Source organism: Ceratotherium simum, chromosome 14, assembly GCF_057802395.1.
Source record: "Ceratotherium simum simum isolate JZ-2026a chromosome 14, ASM5780239v1, whole genome shotgun sequence".
Classification (NCBI taxonomy): domain Eukaryota; kingdom Metazoa; phylum Chordata; class Mammalia; order Perissodactyla; family Rhinocerotidae; genus Ceratotherium; species Ceratotherium simum.
In genome coordinates, this window is record NC_141913.1 from 19,701,298 (window position 1) to 19,727,335 (window position 26,038).

Below are 26,038 nucleotides of genomic sequence, written 5' to 3' on the forward strand. Positions count from 1 at the left end.
CCGCGTCCCACATACAGCAACTAGAAGGATGTGCAACTATGACATAGAACTATCTACTGGGGCTTTGGGGAAAAAAAAGGAGGAGGATTGGCAATAGATGTTAGCTCAGAGCCAGTCTTCCTCAGCAAAAAGAGGAGGATTAGCATGGATGTTAGCTCAGGGCTGATCTTCCTGACCAAAAAAAAAAAAAAAAAGACATCTAGAGTGGTTGCTGTGCCTGAAAGTAGAACCTTCCTCGTTCTAGCATCTGAGGGTTGACACATCTGGCGGCAGTCTCCCAGCCCTTTTACCCTAAGATGAAGCCACACAACCCTTCTAGAAATGTTTGCCATTCACAGGAAAGGATGATAAGGACACCTGCCACTTTACCTAGTAGTAGAGGGTGCTCACACTTTCTATTTTAATTCTTATATATTGGGGACCCAGCAATCACATGCTGCAGTTTGGGTGTCCCATGAAGCCAACTCTGAGATAGAGTATCATGCGGGAAGTTCATGAGAGAGTGGCTTTGGGATCAGCACCTGTTGGGTAAGGAAAGGTAGTAAGATTGGGTAAAGGGAGAGATGGGGCTGTGATCCAACTGCAACAAGGACACAGCCGACTCTGCAGAAAACTTTGAAGCTGGGAGAGTCCTTCAAAGGTTTTGGAGCAAGGGCTCTGGGGCTCTATGTTCCATTGGTGATTAGAAGTTGGACGTGAGCTGCCCCAGGAAAAGCACATGACTTCTGGCTAAGTGGAACACCCAGCTGAGGCAACTCAAACAGTGGGCTGACGGCTGATAGTGGTCAGCTGACAACCATCCCAGCAGCTGGAAGAATAAATCCTTCAATCCTGAGAGGGACATCTGAATGGCGTACCATAGCAAACTCCACACCACTGATGTAGGAGGAAAAAGTCAGTGTGAAAGAGAAAGAAAAAAATTTCTTAGTGAAATGAAAACTACAACTCTGGGAGGAAAAAAAAAAAATTTGTGAAATAGAAGGGAAAAAAAACCCTCTAACGTAGTCCGAGAGATGCAGAAGACGGTTATATCAATAAAACTAGAATTGGATAATTGTAAAAGCCACATTAAAACAAGAAAGAGTTATTATAGATTAAAAACTAACATAAAAATAAATATAAAAAGTCAATTCAAAGTTATGAAACATAAGGAAATCTCTAAGAATGTAAAGCAAAAAACTAGAGGCCAAAAATAGGTAAATAGTCACTACAACAATCAACTAAAAGGAGTACAGAAAGAGGGAACATAAAAAATGGAAGAAAATATCAGAGAAATAATAGAAAATTTCTTTCAGAGGAAGGACACACTCTTCACACTGAAGGGGCCATTGATGCTCTGAAAATTCTCTTTAGGGTGGTTCAAGGAGTGGAACGTTGGACTCACAGAGAGAGACATAAAATCCTACTACACTAAATGTTTAACAGTTATTAATAATATAAACTGTTTATAGGATTTTAGATTATACAGCCAATTTAGGACTAAGCACAGAAAGTTTAATTAAAGTTTTAGAATGAGAAGTGGATGTTAAAAACCTTGATAATGTAAAAGTTAGAGCATAGCTGACTGAGGTGGGATGTGTGTCTGGGCATTGGATATGAGCTGAAGAAGGCTGAAGAATGGACAGGGAGACTAATCACATTTTACATCATCTTTCATAGATGGGAGTGTCAGGTTTATGATTCAATTTTACCTTACTTACAAGCTAAGTTAGTTTGTTACTGTTTCACAGATGCTGGCAGAAGATCCAAGACTCCTGGGTCAGAGACAAAGGACTTATTACTCACAGCACAGCAAGCAGCGTGATCGTCGTGTTTGAGTCAGTTTTCCTTTCCGACCTAGTGCCATGTAGATGGATCTAGTAGGAAGCTGTGTACCCAGTGGTTTGCATCACAAGTGAGCGTGGTGAATCCCACATCTTTTACAGCAGGCAGTAAGCAAGACTGCTCTTTGCCGCAGAGGGAGGCATGTCCTCATCCCTCGAGGCTGCTCACTGCAAGTACAACCGTGGTAAAGAGCAGCCAGGGCCTTGCCTTCTGGGCATACCCAACAGAAGTGCAGCATGAGAAACCCATGGAAGACTTTTCTCCTAACAAAGAGTCAAGATATTAATTGAAGTTAAAGAAACAGAAAATAGAAATATAAGGCTATTGGTTAAAGTTCCAAAGGTAATCAACGGAACAACTAGAAATGATAATGTAACTCTCAAAGATGGGAGAAAGAGGAAATTAAATGTAATAAATCTCAGTCTTTCATGATTGCAAACTAGTAAATATGGTGTAAAGTTAACTAATCTGGAAAAAGTAATAAAAGCTTATTATTTAGAGAAGTGGAGGCAACCATCAAAATCAACTAAAAAATATTTAAGAGATTGATTTCAGAGTGAGGTTGAAGATGTGGGAGAAAGCATGTTTTTTGTCCTGTTTTATTTAAGTTCTTGACATGCCCATGTATTTGTGTGTATGTATATGCTTTCTTGAATGTTAGACTTGATATACGTTTTTAAGTAATTGCAGGAAATAATACTAGAAACATCATCTGCAATTACAAGTGACAACCAAACTTGTCAATTGCCAATGTCAGAACATTTAAGATGTTGAAATTAACAGAATGAACTAGTAGTTTAGGAAAGAGAGGCAGGCTTTATATTCGGTTAGCTGAGATGATTTCCATTCAAATTAGGAGACATTAAAAAAATTAATTTAGCAAGTATTTCTTGAGTGTCTATGTGCTAGACAGTGTTCTTGGTGACAGGAATACAAGACGAATCGTCCTCTGATGGAACTCCTAGGTTAATAGGGGAAGAAAGGCACATGAACTAATAATTATAATACATCATGTTAATTTCAATATCTAATTTTCAAGTTTGACATTTTTTTCAATTATTACCCATTTGTACTTTAATTTAAACATCATTTTATAATCTAAAGTTAAATATGCAGCCTCAAATCACTTTTTCTTCTTTCCATAAGAAAGTATAAAATGTTCTAATGCTAAATTTGGTTTTATAAAGCTTCAGTTACTAGGAAATTGGGTAGAATATTGCTGAGGAAAAAATAAAAATCTGCGCATTTGCATTTTATTTTTCTTAACCTTAATTGTCTTCTTTCATTCTGGATAAATAGAAAGATTAATTCTCAGACATTCTTGAAGCTCTTCTGTGCTCTAAATTAGATCAAGCAGGAGTTTTTTTTCCTTATTACACTTCCTTCCTGCTGGCATAAAGTCTCTTGTCTCTGTCACTTGTCTATGGCCTGTGCTGTTTATCTTCCCAATTAAATTGAGAATCCCTTATGTTTATCATTCAGCAAATTAAGAAAATATCTGGGATTTAAAATGCTCATTTGCATAAAAATATGTATGAATACTATTAAGCAAATATTGCCATATTTAATGAATATTTCAACAATTGGAAATGAGAAAGCTTATTTAAGGAGCAACAATTTTAGGAAATTATGTTACAACACGATCAGGGTATTATCTATTACATTACATATTTAAATGCAGTAAAAATATTTCTATATAACTGTCGTACATTAAAAATTCTATTTTAGAGGAGAAGCTAGTGAGATAGTTTTGTGGTCACATGAATTCTCATTGATTAATAATTTAAATCAATACAAGTATCCCCTTACATGGCTATACCAAACTTTTCCGTATCATCTGAAATTTATGCAATTAATATAATAATAATTATGGAACATGAAAATATTAAGTAAAAGTTAAGTAAAAAAAGGCAGGTGGCCGGCCCAGTGGGGCGAGTGGTTAAGTGCACACGCTCCGCTGCGGTGGCCCAGGGTTCGCCGGTTCCGATCCCGGGTGCGCACCGGCTCACTGCTTGTCGAGCCATGCTGTGGTAGCGTCCCATATAAAGTGGAGGAAGATGGGTGTGGATGTTAGCCCAGGGCCAGTCTTCCTCAGCAAAAAAAAATAAATAAATAAAAATAAAAAGAGGAGGATTGGCAGATGTTAGCACACGGCTGATCTCACACCAAAAAAAAGGCAGGCTAGGGGCCAGCCTGGTGTCCTAGTAGTTAAGTTCACACACTCCGCTTTGACAGCCTGGGGTTTGCAGGTTTGGATCCCAGGAACAGACCTATGCACTGCTCATCATGCCATGCTCTGGTGGCGTCCCACATACAAAATAGAGGAAGATGGGCACAGATGTTAGCTCAGCACTAATCTTCCTCAGCAGGAAAAAAAAAAGGCAGGATACAAATTGTATTTACATTATTATTGTGTGACCATGTGAATAATATATTTATACATATAAACGAATACTGAGAGTACATAAAATGAAGGGTTGTGTTGCATAACGTTGTGCTTGGTGACTTTTTTTAGATTTAGTAATCTCCATACTGCTGTTATACTAAGTGTTTGTTGCAGAACGCTGTATATTGTGTGATCCTTTTTTTAGGAAAATTCAATCTTTCTCTCTGTCTCTGTAGTCAGTCAAGGGATGGGAAGACTATACATTACAAGATATATTCCATCTCATCTATGGAGAAGAATGCATGTGGTAAGAATTTTTAGACAATTTTACATTTTTTGGGGTTAAAAACTTAAAAATTATGAAGCACAGCAGACTTTACATAACCTGTTTTAGCTAGCCTCCATTATGTCCCCCAGTGGTCCTCTCCTGCTGATGTTTACACCCTTGTGTAGTCCTCTTCCATATCAAATCAGAAGTGGCTGATGTGACCAGTAGAACACAGTGAATGTGACACTGTAACTTCTGAGACAAGATCATAAAAGGCTTACAGCTTCTGCCTTGGTCTCTTGGATCACCTGTTCTGGGGAAAGCAGCAATCATACTGTCAAGTCACTCCAGCAGTCATGTGAAACAACCCAAGTGGATAGGAACTGAGGCCTCTGGCCAATAGTCTGCATCAACCTGCTGGCCACATGAGGGAGCTACCTAGGAAGCAAATCCTGGAGTGTCACTCAAGCTTCAGATGACTGTAGCCCTAACCAATCTCTGACTGCAATCTCCCAAGAGACATTGAGCCAGAACCCCCAGCTAAATTCCTGACCTACAGCAACGGTGAAAGATGAAAAGTGATTATTGTTGTTTTAAGTCACTACATTTTGGGGTAATTTGTTTTGCAGCAAAAATAACTAAAACATAATCCATGATCTTTCTGTTAGTTAGAAATTATGAGGCACTCTGTGCTGCCTTTTAGATGCCCCTGAAGTGAGCTGCCATACGTGTGACCATGTCTTCTGAAACGATAGGGGCATTGTTAGACACAGTTGCAGGCCCTGGGATGCCCTGCATGATGACTTTGCTTGTCACTGACCACCTGATGCTCTCCCATTGCTCATTCTGGACTTAGGGATGCAAAGTCCTAATGTATCGATATAACAGAAAGGTAGCAAACAGGGAGGCATTTTCTAACCGACTGTAAATGTTTCATAATTGAATAAATCAAATACTTGAGCACAGCCATTGTGTTCACTCAAGCCTTTCGATTTTTTTTCCGTAGGTGATGAGAAAATATATTTTCTTTTTGTCATTTGGAAGCATGGTGTGTCAGAGCTACAGATCAGTGCATAGATGAACATTAAGTACCATTCAGATCATTCAGAAATAAGAGTTCTTTGTTTGTTTGAACAAGAGATTCTTTGGGGGAAAGGAAGGATGATTCAACAATGCCAGCTAAAGATAATTTTCTAGACCTAATATTAAAAATGAATCATTATGAGACAACAAATGATAAAAATGAAATCAATAGTTCATAAAATTATGATATTTTAATGTTACTTATATTGGTATAGTCTAGCTACCTGAAAAATATAATTTGGGGCATACGTTCAAAAGGCAGATTTCAAATCTTGAGTTTGTTAATATTAATGCTGTGAATTCACTGAAGTGAAAAGTTACAGAAAATGTAACTTTACAGAAATGTGATTTTAGCTATATAACCTTAGAAGCTAAAAGCGAGAAGACACATTTTTATGTTTACACCAAATAGAGCATATAAAAGGGAGTAAAACTACCTGAACTTCTTTTGTTGATGCTGTGTGACTGATATAAAGGAGGACCCAAGATGATTTTCTTATTTAAGGCTTGTTTGTCTGTTAACTTTTCAGGAGCAAACTGACATTCACTGCCTCACAAATATATATTCTACTTTGTCCCCAGCTCCATTCAAATTCATTGTTTTATTTCACACTTGTTTGCCAAGGTATGCTCTTCAGCGTTCATCAATCTCTTTCCTACGCCAAAAACCAAAGGGGAAAACCAACAGCTGAACAACAAGGTATTTTGGCATATTTGAAAACTACGCAAATAATGATTGCAGTTTTAGGCAGCTCAACTCTCAACTTCAGAGATTTATATTACTTATAATCCAACTTCAGTCTGCTGCAGTGGCCTTGACTGGCATTTCCAGTCTCTCCACCATGCACTTCCAACAGGGTAACTAATATTATAATAATATTTGAATTTCTTGATCATAATGAATGTGCCACCACTTTCTGGAAAGTTAGAATTCATGCAGTCTAAATCAACATTCCCTGCTTCCATATTCTGAATTAGATACACTTTCTATATGGACCAGTCTGAAAAATAAGATAAAGTAAGCACTGGGATTCTTGAAAAATGCTTGATAAGTTTAGGTTTCAACAATTCCAAATCTTCAGACTAGAAGACTTTGAGATGACAAAGCAGCATTGCATTCCCAAGTGTCCTCGATGTGATGGGGTTTTGTTTTTCTCCTCTGTGTCTTGTCATCTGGTCACTCAAGCAGCATTGTCTGCATTCCGGTGTTTTATGACTTCTCCATGGAAACAGCTCCTCTAGCTTTTGTCTGCTTTCTTTTACTCCAAAAGGGTCATAATTTTGATCTCGGTTTGAGCCAGGTCAATCAGTGTCATGAATAGACATCAGACCACCCACTCGATCATCTGCATCCCTCCCTTCCATTCCTTACCAGAGACTCCCCAAGCAATCCCATTTCCTCTTTTTCTTTCAGCACAAAATTCTCAAAAAAAAAATTGGTGTCTGGTACAGCTAGACTCTGTTTCAGCAGATACTCTGAAATATGTCTGAATCTGAGTTTATGTTCAAGTGGAGCACTTAGGGCTCATAGAATTAAAAAGCAATATCAATGTTAGAGTGTTTTTTTTCTTCTTCTTTTTGTTTTGCTGGCATGGGATCAGTTGGAAATTATTTCCACAACTTGTATTTGACAATGCCATAGAGGTGAGTTAGAAACAGGACAGATCACACTGTGGATCTTCTGCTCTTGATCTTGTTAAGTAGATAATGCTGAATAAAATAAACAAGGGAAAAAAGAAACATAAAATCACAGGCAACTTGTAGCCTAGAAGGTGTATGTGAAAGGGCATAAGAATGATGCTGATAGAACCCCATTCCCAACGCCTCTGTAATGCTGGGAATTAAGTTCTAGATTTTTTTAGACTAAAACCACTTTACCATCTAGTGAAATCTTCTTATGTAATAGATGCTGAAAATAAGGGTTAGAAAAGTTGTATCTTTTCTGTATTGTAGTTGTATCCCTTGAGTCAAAATCAAGTTTCTTCTTCTACAAACTATGTAACAAACAGTTTTATTTCAAATAAATATTTATTAAGTGTTTATTTTATGTTGATCATTTCTGAGTACTCTCCAAACGTTAATTACCCTCCTTTTTGACCGCACTGTGTTTAGGCTTAACTCTGTTATTTTGTGTATAATAGGAGGTTTATTGGTTAGTATGCAGGTTGGGCTGTTGTAACACATAGACAAAAAATATACAGAGATTTATTTTTCCTCTCACAGGTTAGTGATCTGGAGTTGAGAAGTTCTGCTTGATCTGGTTCTTTGGAGACCTAGTTTCCTTTCACTCTATTGTTCCTCATTGACTAGGGAACTGGTTAAAACTGGGTCATGCCATGTCTGTGTTCTAGATCTTGTGGAAGAAGGAAGAGGAGTAGTGGAGGATAAGAAATCTCTTCTCCATAGGTATTGAGGAAGTTGTGCACATTATTCCTCTCATTCCATTGGTTATGCATCTTCAGGATGCAGAACTAAATTATCTCACCATGGAAGAAGGGGAGGCATGCTATCAGGGGAAATGAGCTATCCCATAACATTTATATTAAAATGGATGCTTTGACTAAGACCCTATGATTATAGATAACTTTGTTATCTGTGATCCATGAGTTCTGCAACAGGCTGCCCTACAAAATACACACAACATAGATAGCCAAAGCTGTTTAGAGACCTCCTCAAGTTCTCACTCGTGTTGAGGGTATAAGAGTTTATGTGTTATGAATTAAAGAGTGATTTGTGAAGACTGTTTCTTTCAAGACATCTGAGATGTGAAAACCTAAGAAAGAGAATATGTATTGCTAAGTCCTGACCCCAAGCCTTGTGAAATGGACTTTAAGGAGACTAGAGAGCTTCACATTTCTCCTATATTATTTTGGGGAACATAGTGGACTTCCACCTGAAGTATCCAAAGACTAAAGATTGCTTTGCACACTGTGGGTTTGTCCAGAAAAAAGTATTCCCTGTAGACTAAAGGTAATCCACACCTGAAAAAAAGCCCAGGTGTTATTTTTTGTTTGTTTGTTTTTGTTTTTTTGTGAGGAAGATCAGCCCTGAGCTAACATCTGATGCCAATCCTCCTCTTTTTTTTTGCTGAAGAAGACTGGCCCTGGGCTAACATCTGTGCCCATCTTCCTCTACTTTGTACGGGATTCCACCACTGCATGGCTCGACAAGCAGTGTGTCAGTGCGCACCTGGGATCGAACTGGCAAACCCCCGGCGGCCATAGCGGCCGCGCTCGCACTTAACCACTTGCGCCACCCGGCCGGCCCCAAAGCCCGGGTGTTATTGTCCTAGGTTCTGTGCAACAGCGTTGCCTGGAAGAACTGAAAGACTTCAGCTGAGAGAAGCTGGAGGTATGCCAGGTTGAGGTGCTGAGGAAGGAGTAGGTAACCACTGAGAACATGGAGACATTAGCCTGAGTCAAGGAAATGTCAAAATTCTGTGCCTCCACCCCAAAGACCTCCAGAAAACCCTGCTGATCAAGCAAAGGTGAGTTCATTAAACTTATTGCAGCAAGGGAGGACACCATCTTGACAGAGTCTTAATATTGTCTCAAAAAGGGAAGGTTGGAGAAGGGTATGTATGGAGCTTAGAGCTGGGTGGACGATTTGAAGGCAGTAACTACCTGGGTTTGGGCAGATGTAATAGCTTTGGATTGAAGAGCAAATGAAAGGAGGATCATGAAGCAAATCTTGGTGGACAAACTGTATGATGTTGGAATAGTCTTGATGTGCAAGCTGTTACCTTGAAAAGTAATCTGTTTTAACTGGTTTTATCTTCCTGGAACAAGGACTGTATGGAGCAAACAGCTAAATAATTTTTGCGTTGTCTCAGTATTTTTTACATAAGGACTGGAAATTTATTTCAACTCTCAGAAACTGCATGTGAAAGATAGGCAGAAATGGGGTTAAACCCAAAAACCCACTAAACATTCACAAGAGAGAGTACATTTCAAACATTTTACCAATTTCTGAGAACAGTGATGTAGATTACATGAAAGTGTCCCTTAATTGAGAGTTCCTAGGGAAAGATAAGTCAAGCACAAATTGGAAAAAGACCCATCTCCAGCTGCTGGCTTCCTGATTATTCCAGACTCATATTAGGGATGCAAAATTTTAACACTAAGTGAATTTTAACAGTTTCAACTATTAAGTAGAACTAGTCTTTATTAAATAGAACTAGTCTTTATAATTGTGAAATTGAGGCAGTATTTTGTGACCTAAAAGTGATCAGAAAGGAGTGGCACTGGCCTTGCTTTCATCCAGAGTTAAAGAAGAATGACTTTGATAAAGATATTGAGAGACCAAAAAATAAAAAAATAAAAAATAACAAGGGCTTCATGATTTCACCCAGGATATCTGCTTGTTCAGTGTGTGGAATGGTTATATATGGCTCTAATTGGATTGAGATTTTGTTTTTGTGTCCCTTCCTTGAGCCATCGTGTCTTATGTATCTGTATGTGTAGATAAAGGATGAGTAGGTGTGACAAGGGAGAGACGTGTTGAATAGTTTTCACTTGGTCGTCTAAGCTAGCTGCCAATGTCAGTCATTTTTCCTTTTACTGCATCCCTGGGATACTGTCCATATTACCTGAGCAGCATGGAGCTGCTCTACACTAGAGTAAAAATTTCAGTTTGGTGAAGCCTAGGAAAATTTGTGTTTATAACTCAATCTAAATCAGCTTTAGGATTTTTTATGATCGCATAAAATAGACTTTTTAATGTATTGTCCTCAATGTTGCCAAATCACAGTCACCAAATATCCCTTTTGTGTATGTGTAAATAGATGCTATGTAGAGATATATAGAGCCTTACCCTGGTTGACATATGAGTAATATGTAGTGATGGTTCTACCTTTTAGCTTTCCCCAGGCTGAATATTTGAGAACCATATTGGAAAGCTATTTTGATACATCAGGCCAAATCTAGACAGTTTCTATCAACCTAATGTGTTCCAGACTGAAGAGAGTTTCCAAAAGGAAAAGAAACTGGAACAAGAAACAGAGATTATTTTACCCATCAATGACATTGTGTACAACTCTGGCCAGACACCTTATTCTCTATGGCTTACTTTCCACATTTATAACATGGACAATAACTATTGCCTACCAGTCAAAACTTTGAACTCTGTAGGGAAAGATGACCTTCTTAACATTTCTTTTTTTTTTTTTTTCTCCAGGAGAAAAGAGCTGGGTTTTGGGCTTTTTTTCCCCTTCTATTTTGATAAATTTTCTTCAGATCTGATCTATTCATTTTGTGATATGCACCTCTTAGAGTTGTAGAAAATGGGGAAGAGTATAAGAAGGAAGGACTGGCTAGAGAAACTAATCAAATATCTGGCCTTGATTTCTAATATATTTTTATTAGCACCAGTTCCCTGCTCTTTTAACCTTCTATAGTTAAATCATTCATTGACCTGGGAGATACTTTTTAAACCCTGGGTGTTTTTCTTTCCCCAGACGTTAAGTGTGGGATTGCACCTCTAGATTGGGCTAAACAGTAAAAGAGATTTGTAATGCTAAGAGAGGCCCTTAGGAAAAAACAAACAGTATCCTCTACATTACTCAATTTTAAGTTTGCAGTAATATTTTCTGGAGACGGAGCAAAAAAGAATACTTATAAGCAATGCTGCCAGGGAAGCAGGGTTTGAATCCAGTTCAGCCACTTATTACTTATGTGAATTTAAACCTCTGTGTTCTCCATTTCTAAGTTTGGGATAATAATGTTTACCTCATGGCCTTGTGAAAATGAAATGACAGCGTGAATGTGAAGGAGCGTTGCTCCTTCTCTGAGCTCATGGGAGGCACACGGCAAATGATCCTTCCCTCTCTTTCCTTCCTTGCCAGAATAATTGATTTTCCTTTCAGTTGACTAATCGGTCTAATTGAAATTGTTTAATTATAGGATTTATAATTTTACTTGCTTCTGATTATTTATTTTACCTCTCTTTTCCCCCTAGTAATTTGTCTCTCAAAACAGTTTATAATTCCCTGTTAAACTTTTGGAATAATTAAAAAGTATAAATTACTTCAGGTGCTTTTGTAAAGTGTGTGTGTGTGTGTGGTATGTGTGTGTTTTATATTAGTTCATATATTCAAGCCAGAGGCAAGGAACCTTGCTGCCAAGAAGACAAGAAGAAAGGTTGCTTCGAGAAAGACTGCTACCTGAATCCTTTGGCTATGTGTGTGATTGTTCATCCTGATGGCAAATGGGGATTCTGTCTTTCAGTTAGCTCCTGTGCGCAATGCATGTTGTAATATAAAATATGAAAAAGAGTTAAGTTATGTATGGATGGCAAAACAAGGAAACAAAGAAAAAGGTATCATATTATACTTTCATATTTCAAATTTGAGAAATATAATTATAGGATGCGTATTTCTCTTCTTGTTTCAAAGCGTATGTAAATTCCTTACAGGGTAGTTTGAAAAATAGCTGATCGTTCTCTTTTAAGTGACCAAGTGAGAAGGGTTTTGATGAGCCCTGAGGGGCAGCAGGTGAGGGCACTGTGGCCTGACCTGATCTGGGCCTGTCACTCCCTCTCAAGTAGATCTGACTTTTTGAGATACAGATTCTGAAGCCTTCATATCTCTAGCAGTGTCATTCTTAACTGAGTAGCACTGGAGAAGGTTCTTCACTTTGCAAGGTGGCTGGCTAAAGCTGCATGTATTAATTACAAAAGACATTGTTTAATGCAGTTATATATAATGGTTGTACATCTAAGTGCGACTTATTAATATGATTTGTATCAGATATAATTTTTCCTATTCCTCACATTAAATATAACTGAAATCCCAGGACATTGTATATAAAACAACATTGGAAAAAAGCTCAGAAGAATCTGAAACATGGAGAACAGAAGAAAAACTGGCTGGGGACCTCAGAATCCAAGGAGTGAAGTGGTGATGAGTTCTCCGAGTATTCCTTTTGGAATGTCTCATATGTCTAAGATTTAGTTAGATTTGAAGAAGCTAGCAATCCAGAGAGCCAATCGGTACAGACCAAAAAAAGACCCAATAAAAGCTGACTCTTTCTAGCTAAACGACCAGAATAGAGGCAGCCTAACAAGACAGAACATTTTTAAACAGTAAACTCTGTATTCCAGTCAAATAACACAGAAAAAATGGTGCCCCTCTCCCCTGCCCCAGCAAAGGTTGAGAGGGGAGCTTAAGCGTCTACCTTTGCCAGACTGTAATGAAACAACTTAACCCTCTTACTGGGGTGGTGTCAGAAAAGACTGGGAGGGGAGACTGGCCTTTCATCCCCACCAGGAGGTAATGACCCTCCAGCCTCTAGCAGTGTCAGTGGAGACCACATGAGAAGTCTAGACTTCCATCCCTATCCGGCAATATAGAGGGGCTGCCCCCTTGGGGGTCAATGCAGACAAAATGGGGGACTTGGCTTTTATGCACACTTGGCAGTAACAAGGCAGTGTCCCACACCCCCCCGCCTTCACCTTGTCCTGCCAGAGCAATGTGGGAAGAATCTGGGTAAAACAAGATTTAAATTAAGATCCAGAGTATCATGGCATAATACTCAAAATGCCCAGGTTTCAGATGAAAATCACTCTTCTTACCAAAAACCAAGAAGATCAGAAATTGAATAAGAAAGGATAATTAATAGATGCCAACGCTGAGATGGCAGAGAAGTTAGAATTATCTAAGATTTTAAACGGCAATCATATAAACGCTTCAGTGAGCAATTGTGAACATGCTGAAAACAAAACAAAACAAAAAACAGAAAACCTCAGCAAATTAGGAGATGTAAAGAACCAAATGGAAATTTTAAAATTGAAAATCTAATAATCAAATAAAAACCCACCCAGTGGGATCAAAGCAAAATGGAGAAAACAGAGGAAAAAATCAGTTAACTCAAAGATAAAACAATAGAAATTACTCAATATAAACCACAGAGAGAAAAAATAGATTCAAAGAAAATGAGCAGAGCCCCAGGGATGTGTGGAAGTACAACAAAAGACTTAATATTCATTTCATGACGTTCTAAGCAGAGAAGAAAGAGAGAGGAACTGAAAGACTATTCAAAGAATTAATGGCCGAAAATTCCTAAATTTCACAAAATATATAAACAACAGAATTAAGAAGCTGAATGAACCGCAAACAGAAAGAACCCAAAGAAATCCACATCAAGACAAACCATGGTAATATATCTGAAACGTAAAGACAAAGCAAAAAATTTTAAAAGCAGTGAGAGAGAAATGACACCTTAAATATAGGTGAAAAACAATTAGAATATCAACCAGTTTCTCATGCAAAACCATAGAACCCAAAAGGAGTGATAAACAGCAATTATCAAGTGTTGAAAGAAAAGAAATATCTACCCAGAATTCTATATCCAATGAAAATTTTCTTCAGCAATAAAGGGGAAATCAAGATTCTCAGATGAAAGAAAGCCAAGAGAATTTGTTGTCAGTAGACCGACTCTGAGAAAAGGCTAAGGATGTCTTCTAAGTAGAAAAGAAACGATAAAAGAAGAAATCTTGTAACATCAGAAAGGAAGAAAGAGCATGATAAGCAAAAATATGGGTAAATACAATAGATTTTCCAAATTACGTTTGATGGTTGAATAAAAAATTGTAACACTATCTAATGTGGTTCTAAATGCATGTAGAGGAAATATTTAAGACAATTATATTATAAACAGGAGGGTAAATGGGCATAAATGGAGATATCACATCACTTGAACTGATGACATCAGTAGATGAGGATGAATTTTGTATATATAATGGATTGCCTAGAACAATCACTAAAAAGCTATTTGATAAAAAACACTATATCAAAATGGAATTCTAAAAAATTGTCGAGTAACCCACAGGAAGGCAGGATAAAGAAAATAGAGATATAAAAACAGAATAAATAGAAAACAAAAGTAAAATGGCAGACTTTACCCATACTCTATCAATAATTACATTCAATGCAAATGCCATGAATATGCCAGTTAAAAGACAGAAATTGGAAGAGTGAATTAAAAACATATACAAATATATGGTGTCCAAAAGAAATTTACTTCAATATAATGAAATAAGTAGGTTGAGGGTAAAAGGAAAGAAAAAGGATTGGCTATATAACTGTCAGCTAAAGTAGCAAGGAAGGGGCTGACCTGGTGGCGTGGCAATTAAGTGTGTGTGCTCCGCTTTGGCGGCCTGGGTTTCAGATCCTCAGCGCACACCCACGCACTTCTTGTCAAGCCATGCTATGGTGGCGTCCTGTATAAATAGGAGGAAGATGGGCAGGATGTTAGTCTAGGGCCAGTCTTCCTTAGCAAAAAGAGGAGGATTGGCAACAGATGTTAGCACAGGGCTGATCTTCCTCACACACAAATAAATAAATAAATAAATAAATAAAAAATAAAGCAGCAAAGAAAATTACCAGCAACAGAGAAAGACATTGTAAAGTGATATTAAGGTAAAACCATTAAGAAGACATAGCAATCCTAAATGTGGATGTACCAAACAACAGAGCTCAAAATATTTGAACCTAATCCTGATGAAACAGGAAGAAGAAACAAACAAATCTATAGTTACAGTTTTGTGAAATAAAACTGATTGAACTGATAAAACTGAAAGGATAAACATCAACACAGTTGATGACTTCAGCACTCCTCTCTCAACAATTGATAGAACAAATAGTCAGGAAACCAGCAAGGACATAGAACTCAATAACATCAAATAAAAGGATCCTATCAACATTTTTAGGACACTTTACCCAACAAAAGCACAAGACACATTCTTTTCAAGTGCCCACATAACACACACAGACATAGACCATATCTTGGCCATAAACAAACCTCAACAAATTTTAAAGAATTGAAGTCATATAGAGTGTGTGCTCCAGCCACAATGGAGTCAAACCAGAAATCAACAACAGAATGATAACAGAAAACAGTTGGAAAATAAACAACATACTTTGATTTCCATGGTTCAAAGAGGACATTTCTAGGGAAATTTATATATATATATATAAAACTGAATGACAATGAAAATCCAGCGTATCAAAATTTGTGAGATGAAGCTAAAGCAATGCTGATAGGGAAATTTGTAGCACTACATGTGTATATTAAAAAAGAGGAAAAGTCTCAAATCAGTAATAAAAGTTACCACTTTAAGAATCTAGGGGACAAAAAAGCACAAAATAAACCCAAAGCAATCAGAAGAAAAGACACTGTGAAGATAAGAATAGAAATCAAGAAACCTAAAACAGAAAAATAACAGAAAATCTATGAAACAAATAGCTGGTTCTTTGAAAAGATAAATAGATAAACCTTTAGCAAGACTGACAAAGAAAAAGGGAGAAAAGATACAATTTATCAATACCAGCAATGAAACAGTGCTATCAGACTGAAGCTGCAGATAATAAGGGGATATTATGAACTAGTCTACAAATATAAATTTGATAACTTAAATGAAATGGACCAATTCTATGTTTTGGGGGATGAGGAAGATTGGCCATGAGCTAACATGTGTTGCCAATCTTCCTCTTTTTGCTTGAGGAAGATTGTCCCTGAGCTAACATCTGTGCCAATCATCCTCAATTTTGTATGTGGGATGCCGCCACAGCATGGCTTGATGAGTGGTGCGTAGGTCTGTGCCCGGGATCCACACCAGCAAACCGCAGGCCGCCGAAACAGAGTGCGTGAACTTAACCACTATGCCACCAGGCCGGCCCCTGAAATTGAGCAATTCTTTGAAAAACACAGACTACCACAACTCACCCAATATGAAATAGATCATTTAAATAGTAATATAACTATTAAGGAAATTGAATTCGTAATTTAAAAACTCCAAACTCCATGGTAAGATCTGGATGGTTTCACTGAATAATTCTAACAAATGTGTAAAGAAGAATTAACACCAATTTTACACAATTTCTCCCAGAAATTAGAAAAGGGGGGAATACTTTCCAATTTGTTTCATGAAGCTAGTATTACCTTGATACCAAATCAGATGAAGAGAGCTAAAAAGTTAAGAAGAGAGAGAGAGAACTACAGACCAATAACCCTAATAAATATAGATGCAGAAATTCTTAACAAAATATTACCATATAGAATTCAACAATATATAAAAGAATTATACACTATTACCAAGTGGAGGTTGATTCCATGTATGCAAGATTGGTAGAAAATTAGAAAATACTGGAAAATTATTTAATGTAATCTACTATATTAACAGGCTAAAGAAGAAAAAACACATGCTTATATTAACAGATGCAGAAAAAAAGCATTTGAGAAAATTTGATACCCGTTCACAGTGAAAACTCTCAGAAAAATAGAAATATAGGAGAATTTCCTCAACTTGATAAGAGTATCTACAGAAAAACTACAGATGACGTTGTGCATAAATGATGAGACTGAATGCTTTTCCCAGGAGATCAGGAACAAGTTAAGGTTGTCCTCTCATCTCTCTTATTCGACATAACACTGGTAGATCTAGCATTAAGGCAAGAAAATAAAATAAAAGGCATTTGAATTAGAAAGGAAGGAATAAAACTATTCCAGTTTGCAGGTGACAATATTGTCTACACACAAAATCCTAACAAATAATTCAAAAACCCTCCTAGAAATGATTAGTGAGTTCAGCAATGCCACAAGATACAAGATAAGCATACAAAAATCAATTGTATTTCTATATACCACTAATGAAAATGTGGACACCAAAATTAACAATATAATACAATTTCCAATCACTCAAAAAAAATTTAGGTGTAAATCTAACAAAACATGTATAGGGCTTGTATGCTGAAGACTACAAAATATTGATGAAAAAAATTCTAAATGAATGGAGAAACATACCGTGTTCCTAGATTGGAAATGTCAACATTGTAAACACTTCAATTCTCCTCAAACAGATATATAGGTTTAACTTGATTCCTATCAAAATCCCAGCAAGATATCTTGTAGATATATGCAAAAGTATTCTAAAATGTATATGGAAAGGCAAAGGAACTAGAATATCTGAAAATTTTTTTAAAAGAAGAAGAAAATGGGATAAATCAGTCTACTTGACTTCAAGACTTTTTGTATAGCAACAGTTATCAGGACTGTGTAGTATTGTGGAGGGATAGACACATAAATCAAGGAACAGAAGAAAGAACTCAGAAATAGACCCATGGAAATATGCCAACTGATTTTTGACAAAGGTACAAAACAAATGTAATGGAGAAAACATTGCTTTTCCAACTTATGGTGCTGAAGTTATTGAATTTCCATAGGTTTAAAAAAAAATGAACCCCAACCTAAGTCTCTCATCTTATACAAAAACTAACTCAAAATGGGTCACCGACTAAAATGCAAAATGAAAAACTATAAAGCATTTAGAAAACACATAGGAGAAAAATCTTCAGGATTTAGGGTTAGGCAAAGCTTTATTAGACTTGAAAAATAGAATCCATAAGAGAAAAAAATGATAAATTGAATCTGATTAAAATGAAAAACTTTTGCTCTGAGAAAAGCACTGTTAAGAGGATAAAAAGACAAGCAACAGAGTAGGAGAAAAATATGTTCAACCCACATATCCATCAAAGGACTGGTATCTAGAATAAAGAACTCTCAGCACTTAGTAGTAGAAAAACCAACCAACAATGATCTAATTAGAAAATGGGCAAAAATCATAAAGAAGTTAATGGAAAAGGATTAAGGGTGGCAAATAGACACACGAAAATGTATTCAACATCACCAGCCTTCAGGAAATACAAATTAAAACACTGTGGAGATACCACCACTTACCTATCAGAATGGCTAAAATTTTGAAAAAAATGGTGACAATACCAAATGTTGATGAAGATGCAGAGAAACTGAGTCTCTTACGCATTGCTAGTGGTAACGTATGCTGGTACAATCACTCTGGAAAATAGATGACAGTTTTTTTTAAATAAAAAAACTCAATATGCAGATACAATGTGACCCATCAATTGCATTCTGGGTAATTTATCCCTAGCAATGAAAACTTAAGTTCACTGAAAAACCTGTTCACAGATGTTTTTAGCAGCTTTATTTGTAACAGTCCCAAACTGGAAACAATCAAATACCAATTCCAAAAGATTACATACTGTAATTTATTATATAATATTAATTTATATGTTAATGTAATTTGTATAACATTCTTGAAATAACAGAATATAGAACTGACCAGTGGTTGCTGAAGGTTAAGGATTAAGTGGGGGTGGGAGGGAAGTGGATGTGGCTATAAGAGGGCAATGTGAGAGATCCTTGTGGTGATGGAAATGTTCTGCACCATGATTGTATCAATGCTAATATCCTGGTTGTGATATTGTACTATAGATTTGCCAGATTTAACCATTGAGGGAAATTGGGTGGAGTGTACACAGGATTTCTTTTATTATTTCTTACAATTGCATATGAATCTACCATTATCTCAAAGAGTTCAATAAAAAATGATTTTTAAGTGCCTTATACAATGTTTGTACCTCTATATACATGTTATTAATATGATTTGTATTGTATCTTTTTTTTTATTAACAAAGGTATTCCTTCATTCCTACCAGTTTTGTGGAACAATAAGTTTTAGGAAAGAGGAAGTTAACATTGAAAAAGTAATCTAAGAATTCAAGATTCAAGTCTGTGTTCAAATTCTAATGAATATGATCATCAGTTCTTTACCATTTAAGATTTCAAACACAGGTGAAGCAGGTTTATTTCAGTCAAATCAGAACAACATAGGGTTATGTGTCTTCAACTAACTCTTTTTACATTTTGGTGAAACATTCTTAAGTTTCTATAATAACACATGGCATTGATATTCAAATTCTACAGGTTATAAAACGAGTTTCTCAATTCTGTTATCTCTTTTTATCTTCACAACATTTCCAAATAATTGGTAGGACATATATTATTACCCTCAGTTTTTTTTTTTCCAAGAAATAAAATAGGAAGTCAGAATGTTTAAATGAACTTGCCCACTTAACCATAATTAACGAGTATCAGAACAAGAACTGAAATTCTGTCTTAGAAGAAGCTCCTTCTGCATGATGCTGCATCAAAATGTTAACTGCTTTTTGTTCTTATCTCCTTCTCACACATAATAGTAATTTTTTAGACTGGAACAAGTGTAAATTTACTCTTTCCTGAAAGGTGCTGCTTTTAATATACTAGTGTTCTCCTTTCTCTAAGCACGATAAGATCTGCTCTTACTACCTATAAATTTTCTTCAATTTATTTTTTAAGATATAGTGAGTCAGTTCTTCACAACCAAGGGCATTCAAAAACTTCCAGTAATTTCTATTAAAAAAAATCACAGCCAGAGGAGCCATGATGTAATCCTATTTAACACACTTTTTAGACAGCAATTACTATTCTTGAGGGAAAAAATTAAATCTAATTTTGAAAAGAAATTAATTCCATGGAAAGAAGCATAGCATTGCCACACATAAACAAGATGACCAATTTTACTCAAAACTTTGAACTAAACGTCTTTTATCCCATCATGGAAGGACATTTTCCCCATAATAACAACATGAACAGTTGGTACGAATTTACCAATCTGGACGAAATACCTGCTCACTTGACGAATTTTGGTTAAGCTTCTCACCTTCCCCCAGGCCCCTTAACTTTGGCCAACACTCAGCCTGAGCCAGCGCTGGATGTGGAACAACTTCATAACAGCCTTTTGAATTATTACTAGGAAAGAAATTTCCTGCTCAACTATCTGATCGCACCACTGGCTCATCCCACTCTCCCATTCCAGGTTCTTTCAAGCCTTCTTTATTCCTCCCCATAAAAGAAACTTCTGCCTGACCTCTGAGATTCTTGCAGATCTTACCATCAGAGCATTCTCTTTATTATAACAGTCTACTTCCCGCTATTGCCATAGTCTTTTCTAATAAAATCTTTCCTTACCCAAGCCCAGATTTGTTTTTATTTGACAGAGGAAAGTGATAAGGAAATCAACAAGGAATGTTGAAACACCAGAGATGACAAAGACCAGGCAGCCATTATCATCCCTGCCTGAAGGGGCAGACTGAAGAAACTAGAGCCTGCACCAGAGAGCGGCTGCTACAGAAGGGGGGCCACTGTATAGGAGTTTTGCTATAGAAGGATGCAGTTCTGTCAAAACCGTGGTGGCAGGAAGGGAGCGGAAGGAATAAATACCTCATCCTCTCTCTCTTGTTCCCCTATTTCTTGATGGTGCTCCCAGTTTAAAATAGAGAAAAGCTGAAGGGCAATGGGCTGAATGATGTGGTTCTAGAGGATAACTCCTCACTCCCACCACTGGGGACCCCATACGATAAAGGGGCCTTCAGAATTGAAATCAACTTTCCAGCAGAGTACCCATTCAAACCACAGAAGATCACATTTAAAACAAAGATCTATCACCTGAACATCGATGAAAAGGGACAGGACTGTCTGACTCTAATTAGTGCTGAAAACTGGAACCCAGCAACCAAAACTGACCCAGTAATCCAGTCCCTCATAGCATTAGCGAACGACCCCCAGCCCGAGCACTCCCTTGGGCTGACCTAGCTGAAGAATACTCTAAGGACCATAGAATATTCGGTCCTCTGAAGAGTTTACAAAGAAATATGGGGAAAAGCGACCTGTGGACTAAAATCTACCATGATTGATTCCAGTATATGTGAGCAGAGACCCCAAGCAGTGCATTCAGACACCCCGCAAAGCAGGACTCTGTGGAAAATTGACACGAACTACTGCCTGGTGATGGCTTGTGGCAGTTACCAACTTTCTAGTTTTCTTAATGAAAAATGGTCTAGGTAACCTGTAAAGAAAGGATTAAAAATTTCAGATGTTGCAAAAAAAAAATTCTGTTGAACCCCATTCGTGATGGGGATCACGGATTGCAATTATTCCCCATAAACGAGGAGTTCTCGGTAAGTGCAGGTCATAAGCTTGCATTGATTAAGTCCCTTGCCCTTTGTACACACCGCCCGCCCTTGCTGCTACCGATTTGTGAATGCACAAAGCAGGGCATTGAAGGGCAGCTATTGACCTGGGAACAGAGAACTAGCATAGTTCCTTTCTTTTAATCTTACATTAACTATTTTGTTATTGTATGAGCTTTTATTGTAATCTGTTTCATTAACATTTTTGGTTGTAGGTAGAGTGTATATAAATCTGTTCGTTTATTTAAGAATACAAAATAAAGATAAAATTTTCAGAAATTTTAGTGGCATTGAACAATTTATGAATAGACAATTCTATGTTTGAATAAAAACTTGAGTTTGACTTATTGTCTCCCTGATGATTCTGTGTGCAAGCTTACCAACTGATTTACCTGAAATATAATACCTTGCATTCAAAATTGTTTCCTTGTTTATACTAATAATAAAAAAATTAAACAGATTTTTTTAGTCATAAATTAGTTTACAGCTATGCAATGTGTGGTAAGTACCGATATGATTAGACTTTATACAGATGTCATTATGAAGGCATACTATTACCCGATTTGCTAACTCTGTACATCAGTATCTTGACTACAATTATTAGAAAATTTTTGTACATTTTATAGCTCCTTTTAACCATCTCTGCCAAGGTTCTTCAATTTGATACATCTTAAAGACAATGAAAAAGAAGTACTTAAGAATAATGAATCTCAAAATAGGGAACATATTACTAAGTTCATTTATTCAGTACATATTTATTGAGCATCTGCAATGTTCTGGGCACTGGCTTGGGTTGGGTAAGAATGCCAGATAAAACACAGGGTGTTCAGGTAAGTTTGAATTTCAAGTGAGCAATGAGTAAATTTTTAGCATAAGTTTGTGCCATGCAGAATGAGATGGAGCCCGTCAGAACAATTTTCACTCGGTAACAATAAAAGGAAGTGATCAGCCATTTTCCAATCTAAGCTATGAGGAACCTGCATAAGATTTGGAGAAGTAAAAGAAAAATACATATCCTACAATGATTTGCTAATTCTAGTAACCCTAGGCGTGGGTATATAGTGATAAACCAAATACATGATGTCTATCCTCAGAAAGATTACAGTTGGTAGACAAGGTACTTGATAAAGAACTACAAATATAGAATATCTAATTATGAATTGTGGTAATAAGAATTAGATAGTTAAAGGCATATTGGAGTATCAAGCATTCCTGGATAGAGAGCAACATGTACAAACGGCCTAAAGTGAGGGTGGATGTTGAAATATTCAAGGAACACAAAAAATATCATGGTGACTGAAGCCCAAGGCCAGGTTGATGATGCTGGAGATACCTCAAGGACCATGTAATACACATCTTTATAGGCTCCATCAAGCCCTTTGATCTATGTCCTAAAATTGATGGAATTCACTCATAAGGAAGAAACAGGCATTTACAAATATGATTCACGCAGTATAGAAAACTATTTGGAGGAGAGCGGGATGAGATGCGGGGCAACAATGAGATTTTTGTCTGTATAAAAGATTACAGAAGTTTGAACTGAGGAGGTAGTAGGGGATCTGGAGAAGAGTGGAAAGATAAAACAAATATTTAGGAAGCAAAATGCAGAGGACTTGGGAATTAATTGTGAGAGATGAGAGAGAAGGGATTGAGAATGATTCTGAGGTTTCTAGCAAGGGCAAGAAGACGCGGAAGGATAGAGGTAGAGAAAATGTGCAGGAGCACCAGAGTATGTGGTTTTGGACACAGTAAGCTTTTCGTTCCCTAAGAGTCATACAAATAGAGATAGCAGGTAGGCAGTGAGATAAATGAGTTGCTTGTTCAGAAGAAACTCAGGGATCAGAATTTTTAACACAGATAATTTTCAAAACTGTCTATCTGTCCTGAAATAATTTCTGAGGTTGGTATGTTAAGTACATCATCGATCATTTAGATGTATAAAGTTTTAATTGAACAGTTATATATTTATTTTCAAAAAGTATAACTAGCATATCAAGTCCATGATTCCTTGGATAATTTTGTTATGGGTAAGGATATTTTATCTTCACAGACCAAAGGATTTACAAGTTTGTGCTCAGGTATCTCCTGATGTTTCAGCCTTGCAGAACTGAATCTTCTGCATGACCACTTAGAAGTATGGATAACACACGATCTAGATTCTAAGTGTGGATTCTCATGTACTGAATGTCAATATGTGAGTTCCTTTTGGGAATATGGTGAATGGTCACTTCCTAATTTTTAAAAATCCTTTAGTAGGTAACGAAGAGAATTTTTTCCCTTAAATAAATTATTTTCCTGGAAGTAAAATCTGTTCTCTATGGTGTAACTAAAGAAATTCTTACCATTTATAATATATAAGAATATTTAAAAGATGAATTCATGAAGGTGTAAAAATATTAGTTGTATTAATGAACTGATTATTAAATTTCCCCTGTTTCTTTTAGTCCTGTGAAGAGCTTGGCAGTTGATCGGTCACTACTTTTTCAAACTGATGCTCACTGGCATATCATGGAAAGATCTTTTTTTCTCTACTTCATTGTCTGTAAGAACTTCCAGACAAGCTGATGTGAATATCCCTCTTGCAAGAACAATGATCAGAAACTGAAGCCAGCATCTCTACACCTTGTTCATGCTAAATTAGGTATTTGTTTTGTTTTGTTTTGGTTGAGGAACACATCTAAGTTATGAATAATGAATGAAAAATGAAAATAGGCGGCCCGCCCGGTGGCATAGTGGTTAAGTTTTCATGCTCTGCTTCGGTGGCCTGGCGTTTGTGGGTTCGGATCCTGGGTGCAGACCTACGCACTGCTCATCAAACTATGCTGTGGTGGAATCCCATATACAAAATAGAGGAAGATGGGCACAGATGTTAGCTCAGGGCTAACCTTCCTCAGCAAAAAGAGGAGGATTGGCAATGGATGTTAGTTCAGAGCCAGTCTTCCTCATACAAAAAAAAATGAAAACATTTTAAATGTAATGAAGAGAGACTTGAAATACTAGAGAGATAGTCTTCATCGTTATTTTTCCCTAATCAAATATCATAAGCACTTCTTCCAAATCAAACCTCTTTTCAGATATTACCAAATAACTTGACTTATTTAGAACAAAAACATATATTACGAAGAGCTTCAGATGGTTTCTTTAAAAAAATCCCTTAATATGAAATTTAATAGATTAATTTAATAGATTTATATAATTTAAAGATAGTATGAGAAACAAAAACTATAGGTTGATCTTACTCATAAATGGAGATGCAAAAATTCTAAATTAAATATTTGTAAGCAAAATCTAACAGTGTACCAAAAGACTATGACCAAGTAGGATTTATTTCAGAAATTCAGTTATCAAGAAAAATATTAATAGAATTCATTTCAATCAAAAAATTGCAAGAGAAAAAAATAATTATGACAAAATGGTAAAAAGAAAGAGTTTAATAGCAGTCAGAAACCGTTCTTAACAAAATCTCTAAGAAAAATAGAGAAATAAACTTGTAAAATACAACACATATTGTTATATTTTAGATATATAAGAAGACTCCTATAGCAAACAGCATTCTAAAATGCTAAAGCTATTCCATTAAAGCCTGAAAAACGACATGGATGCTATCACTAACATTATTTAACATTGTTTTGAGTCTTTGAAACAATTAATATAAACAAAGAAGTGTTCAAATGGTTTTACTCTTTTTCTTTCTTTCTTTTTTCTTTTGCTGATGATGTGACTGTACACCTAAAAATCCAATAGAATTTGGCCAAAATTATCTAAAATTATTAGAAGAATTTGGGAAAAATGATGGACACAAAATCAATATAAAAAATCAAGAGCTTTCTCTATATTAGCAGTAACTAATAACAGAAAGGGGAAATCTATTTCACTGACAATAACAATGAATGCTATAAGATATTTATGAATAAATTTGGAAAGAGTGATACCATATAAATATGAAGAAAGGCTATTAAATCTTATGGAAGTACACAAAATAAAATAATAATAGCAAACACTTGCATAATGCTTATTATGAGCCAGGCTTTACACTTGTTATTTGACACTCACAAACTCCTATGAAGCAGATGACATTATTAATTCTATTTTAAAGAGGAGGAAACGAAAATACAGAAAGGCAGTATAACTTACCCAGGGTTACACAGATGAGAAGTGTGAGAGCTGGGAATTGAATCCAGGTGGTCTGGTCCAAGATTCATGTCCTTAACCATTAAACAACACTGCCTCTGTCTGGCCTGAGAGGACATATCATCTCAAATAGGAAGTCTTAATATTATGATAATATCGATTCTTAAATTCACATATAAATGTGATGTTTCTTGAATAGAATGACTTAATAACATAACAAATCCATTCTCAAAATTTTTATGTAAATGTAATGCATGGAATCTTTGGAGGTGGGCATTAAAATGATCATAAATTCACATGGAAGAAAAAATATCTGAGTCAACTAAAGTTTTCTTTTTTTTTTCTTTAAAAAGGAATAGTCAAGAGGCCTGACTTAGCAGATGCTAAAACTATGCTTTTAGACACTCACATGAGCTTCCTGCTAACTTTCTAGAACAGGCAAAAGAATTCTCCATTAACTGGTACAACACAGAAAGATTGGAGT

The 26,038-nt window shown here is 36.3% G+C and overlaps 1 pseudogene; it reads left to right on the top strand.

Moving 5' to 3' along the window:
* Positions 1–481: 481 nt before the first annotated feature.
* On the top strand, positions 482–21,223 carry LOC147915274 (ubiquitin-conjugating enzyme E2 L3-like; annotated as a pseudogene).
* Positions 21,224–26,038: the final 4,815 nt, after the last annotated feature.